Source organism: Monodelphis domestica, chromosome 8 (genome assembly GCF_027887165.1).
Source record: "Monodelphis domestica isolate mMonDom1 chromosome 8, mMonDom1.pri, whole genome shotgun sequence".
NCBI classification, from domain to species: domain Eukaryota; kingdom Metazoa; phylum Chordata; class Mammalia; order Didelphimorphia; family Didelphidae; genus Monodelphis; species Monodelphis domestica.
The window spans coordinates 106,584,834-106,591,262 of NC_077234.1; positions in this window are offsets into that span (position 1 = coordinate 106,584,834).

Here is a 6,429-nt window from a genome sequence, read left to right on the forward strand (position 1 = left end):
ATCATGTTCAAAAAAGAAATATACTTTCTTATGAAATATTCAGATATTTATGGCAAAGGGATTAGGTTTTGTTCTTTTGCAGTTGCTCAAATTATCCAAAATGTGAGGGAGTTGTAGGCAGAAAAAGGCAAATATATGCTTTAAAATCTATACAAGTCATATGCTATTTTTTAAAAAATCATTGAAGAAAATGATAATAATGAGACAACATGCAAGGACTTATTTGGCATGGCAAAAGCAATAATTAGAAAAAATATTATACCTCTAAATACTTATATAAAAATGGAAAAAATAGATCAATGAATTGGGTATATATATGTACATATATGTTTTAAATATAAAAACAACAAATTAAAATTTCCTAATTAAATAATACAACTAAAGTTTAGATTAACAAAATTAAATCTAAAAAAATCAATGAATTAATAAATTAAACTTAGCTGGTTTTATGGGGAAAAACAAAATAGATAAACCATTGCTTAATATGATTTAAAAAGTAAAGAAAATCAAATCACTGGCATCAAAAATTAAAAGGGTGAATTTACTACTAATGAAGAAGAAACCAAAGCAATTATGAAGTTATTGTGCCCTATTATATGCCAAAGAATTTAATAATTTAAATGAAATGGATGGATACTTACAAAAATATAAATTGCCTGGAATAAGAGTGTGGGAAATAGAATATGTAGATAAATTCATTTTAGAAAAAAATAATAAATTGATCAGGCCACAGTAGAACTTCCAAAGCAAAAACATCAGGCCAGATGGATTTGAAAATGAATTTAACCAATTAATTTAATGATTATCTAATTCCAATATTAAAAAATGTATATTTAGAACTATTGGCAAAGAAGTAATCCTTTCAAACTCCTCTTATGTAACATGTATGGTGCTGATTCTTAACCAAGAAAAGCAAAAACAGAGAAAGGCCATTTTCATTAATGAATATACATGAAAAAATGTAAATAAAAATTAACTAGAAAACCAAAGCTATACATAAAAATGATTACATTTTAGTCTACCTAATTTATGCCAGGTATTCAGGAATTGTTTAATATAAGGAAACATTTTAGCATAATTGTTTGCATCAACAAAAAAGTAACAAAAATGATATTTATATCAATAGATGCAGAAAAAGCTTTTGACTAAATACAACTTTCATTCCTATTAAAATTTCTTGAAAACATATGTATAAATGGATTTTCTTTAGATTAATAAGTATATATTTTAAAACATCAGCAAATATAATCATGTAAGCAAATATAATCAGTAATGAGAATAAGTTAGAAACCTATATAAGATGAGGAGTAAATCAAATATGACCATTATCACCAATATTATTTAATATTGTCCTAGAAAAGCTAGTGATAGCAATAAAAGAAGAATCAGAAATTGAAGCTATTGGAATGGTTAAAGAATCAATAAAGCTATCTCTTTTTGTCAATGAAATGAAAAACCTAGATATTCAACTAAAAATTTAATCAAAATCATACATAATTTTAACAAAGTACCTGGATATAAAATAATTCCATATATATCATCAACATTTTTTCTATATCACTAACAATGCCTTGCAAGAAAAGATGAGGTAACCCATTTAAATTAACCATATGTACAATAAAGTACCTAGATATAAAACTTCCAAAACAGATTCAGAAAATATATCAACCTAATGATGAAGCATTTTCCTACAAATAAAGTCAGATTTAAATATTGGAGAAATATTAATTGTTCACAGGTGTGGAATAAAAAAAATAAAAATGACAATCCTACCTAAGCTAAACTATTTATTCAATGCCATCTCAATTAACTTACAAAAAGTATTGAAAATACCAAAAAATCATTTGGAAAAACAAAAGGCCAAGACTATAAAAGGAAATAATGAAAAAAGTACCAGGTTTCAGACTATATTATATAGCATCAATTACAAAAACTGTCTGGTACTGACTAAGAAATAGAAAAATAGGTCATAGGAACAAAATAGACATAAAACAGTCATAAAAGATTATAGTAACCTTTTGTTTGGCAAAGGTAAAGATCTAAGTTTTGGAAATAAGAATTCACTATTTGATAAAAAATGTTGGAAAACTTGGAAAGCACTCTGGAAGAAACAAGACATAGACCAGTATCTTACACTATTTATGAAGCTCAAAATTGTAATATGAGTTAGGTATAAAGGGAGATATTATAAACAAAATGGAAGAACATGGAACATATTACCTATTATATTTAAAGATGGGAGAAGAATTTATGAATGATTAAAAGATAGAAAGCATTGTGAAATGCAAAATAGATAATAAATACATTAAATTGATTAAATTTAAATTTTTATTATAAAAATTAAATTTTTTATAAATAAAATTAATGTATTCAAGATTAGAAGGAAATCAGTAAGTTGGGGAAAATATAGACAAATTTTTGGATAGAAGTTTTCTATCTATATAGACCACTTTTTAAAATAGATAAGAATATGAGCCATTCTTCAATTGATAAATGGTCAAGAGATATGAATAGACAGGTGTTTTTTTTAATTTGGTCAACTTCAAACATTATTCCTTGGTTACAAAAATCATATTCTCTTCCCCCATCCCCTCCCCCCACCTTTCCCATAGATGATGTGCAATTCCACTGGGTATTACATGTGTCCTTGATCAGAACCTATTTCTATGCTGTTGATGTTTGCACTAAGATGTTCATTTAGGGTGAATAGACAGTTTTTTGATAAAGATATCAAAGGTATATTTTAGCATATGAAATATGCTCTCAATAATTACTGATTAGAAAAATGCAAAAACAAAACAACCTTGAACTATTATCCTATTCCTTTCCCATTGGTAAAAATAATGAAAGGGCAAATTAACAAATAACTATAGGGGATACCAAAAAAATAGGCACACATATATTGTTTGTGGAACTATGAACAGATCCAACCACTTTGGAGAGCAATCTGGCATTATACTAAAACAATTATAAAACTATTTATACCTTTTGTCTCTGTTACTTCTATTCAGGTTATTTCCAAAGGTCATCAAAGAAAAAGTAAAGGAAATTATATGTTCTAAAATATTTACAGTAGCTCCTTTTTGGTGGCAAAGAAGTGGAAATTGAAGGAATGGAATGGCTGAACAAACTGTAGTGTATGATTATAATGGAATTATATTGTACCATAAGAAATGACAAATAAGATGATCATAGAAAAACCTCAAGAGACTCAGATGATGTGATGCAAAGTGAAGTGAACAGAACAATTGTGTCCAACTTTCTCCTGGTTCTGCTTAATTATATATATATATATATATATATATATATATATATATATGCTTAATTATTAACAGCTCAAGGATCCAGGACAACTCCAAGGGACTCATGATGAAAAAGGATATAAAAAAGAATATCCACCACCATAGAAGGTACAGACAGAATCTGAATATGGATTTAAGCATGCCATTCTACATTTTATTTTCTTCATGAATTTTTTCTTTAGAATAAACAATATGTGTCTTGTTTCACAACATGATAAACAGGGAAACATATTATGTGATTATATTAGTACAACATATATCTTATTACCTGTCTTCTTAGAGAGTGTGGGAAAGAGGAGGGACAAGAAAGGCAAAAATGTTTAGATATAACTAATATGAGAATTTGTTCCTCTTGGATAAGCATCTTTATTGCAATTAATTACATATTTATAAAAATGTATAATAAATTATTGTTTGATTACATATATTTTTGGTATAAAATGTCTACAAAGCATACTTTATCTCTGGGCAGGGACATTAAAGATAGATTTTTAATTGACATTTTCACTTTTCATACTGATCTTGGTTATTTTCATCTTTGGAACATGAATTAGTAGCAAGCTGGATAGTTGTGATCCTGGCAACATACTATCTTCTGTCTGAAGTATAGTCTAGCGAAGTCCTAAATTGGTTTATGACTTAGTTATATATTATTTAGTCATAGAAATTCACAAAACAAGTACAAAATTAGTCCCAGGTTTATGTAGTCCCCTTCTGATTTCTTAGTTATGGTGTCAGAATGGCAAAAAGGGGGTAAAGGATACTAGTAAATCACTTAGGTTTTAGTACATTTATCATTTCTTATTGAACTTGATTAGTGAACAATGAAATATTATTGAAAAAATTAACAAATATCTTTTTGTTGTAATAGATTAAATCTGAAAATATAAGAGAGTCACCCCCAAACTCAATGAAAATGTTCTACAAGATTTCTTTGAAGAGGCAAATAAAAGAATTGGGCTTAGTTTTGACTAAAGCTCAAAAGCAAGAAGCAACCTTATTTCATAAAATACTTGGATAAGTTAAGTTGAAGTTCTTATGATATGTATAATCAATAGACCACTGTAAAGGTTATTATTATTATTATTATTTTACTAATAATAGTAGTCAAAATAGTAACAATACATATATTTTTTAAAGGATAGAGATTAGATCTATGACTTCATTGGTCTAGAGATGTCCATGCAAGAATGCAGAACATTGGAAAGGGCTTTTGGTCTCTGAGTCCCTTGGGGAGAGGAGTGTGTGGCTTTTGGTCTCTGACTCTCATGGGGAGTGTAAGGATGATATTAGAAAATAAGTATTGTTTTATTAGTTTAAGGATAAGAAGTAGAGTGGCTGGCTTGAGAAAGAATTGGAGTTTGAAGCAGAGGTGAGAGAGAATGTTAATTTCAAATGCTGACAGTTACAACCATTTTTCTATGTCAATCACTCTCTCTGGCAGTTGGGAGTTGGTCTCTGGCAGTTGAGACTCTCAGTGCTGGAAGAAGTAACACCTTTGCCCCTCTCTCTGTCTGAGGGAAAGACCTGAAGGAGCTCAGTGTTTCCCTTTCCCAAATTGGGAAACACTATTGAATACTTATTGTGGTTTTTATAGATTTTTTAACACTGAGAAGACCAAAGAAAAACCTGGTCTTTGGTTTGGACTAAGACTCAGAATCCTAACTTGATTCTTGTTGAGACTCAACCAGCTAGCGTTTGCTATTTTATAATTTGAAGGCAAAGTTAAGATTTATAAGGATAATAGCTGTAGTTTTTATTTAGAAAGTATAAATTTGGGTTAGTCAGATCAGGGAGGAGTAGTATAATCTGTGAAACACAAGAGAAGTGGTTTCTTGTGGAAACTGGGAGATTATTTGGGTGGGTTTAGAATTCCTTAGAATTAGAAATTCTTTATTTATCCTTATATATTTCAATAAATATTTTATGTTTATAATAAGTCTCTTTAGCATCTTTCCACCTGGCCCTGAAGGGAAGTTCACATTTGAGCTTCACTTCATCACTGAAGATACTTTTGATTACCTCTATCAAAAATATTCAAACAGTTTTGAACAGTTTGAACCTGAATGGCGAGTTAAATATTTTGAAAAGTTTTGGACCTATATTGGAACAGTTTTTTCTATCTATTTTTGTAGTTTGCCATTGCCATTATTATTATATTTTATTATTTTTTACAGGAAAGGGTATGTTGCTAGCACTCTCTCTAGTTGGAGGCAGAAAAACAGAATAAGGCCTTGATAGCCTTATTGATCATTGATCATTGACTTTGGGAAGCTAAGGGAGATAGATAGTGGATATATCTCATTAGATAGAAAGAGTAGTAAGAAAAGGTGAGGGCTTCAGCCTAGCAGAAAATACTGCCCTCTGAGGCAGATAGATTTAGGGATTTTTAGAATAAATTTAGTTAGGATTGGGATCTTGGGTATAGCTACCAGCTATTGTAAGATTATTTTCTCTTTCCTCCTTCCTATTTCCTATCTATATTTCCTAATAATAAACTAAGTGTTTAGTATCTAATTAACTGGTCTACTGGCTTTGGATAAAACTCCTACCCACCAAAAATGTTTTTAACCCTTCATACCTGTGAATCATTATTATACTTGAGAAAGACTAATAGGAACCATGCAATTCTGTCCCACAGAATAATTTAGTGATCAATGTTAGGATGTTGGTCAGTGTAATATAATTCATTCTGTGTCAAGTAAATGGTTTTGGATAACATTGCCTAGACCTAACTGAGGTTATTGTAATGATCAACTTGACCAAGATAGTAAAACAAATTATATTATTTTATGTTCTCCTCTCATAATAAAACAAGTATTCAGAGCAAATGAGAAATTCCAATACCTCACTCACTGGAAATATTTAGTGTTGATGAAGATGACAACTATAATGAACCAACTAAGTTTGTGCATAAAATGGACTGAAGATATGAGTACTTTTATTATTTTCCATTATTACCTCATAATAAAATTGGAAAGAGAGCTCATCAACTACAGGAAAGGGTTTTATACTATTATTTTTTAAAGATACTCTCAGTTCCAAACCACACAACAGGGAATTGATGAAAAGAGCAGGGCAATCATAAAAAGTAACTACATCTCTAAGTGTAGATTAGAAGAAATGA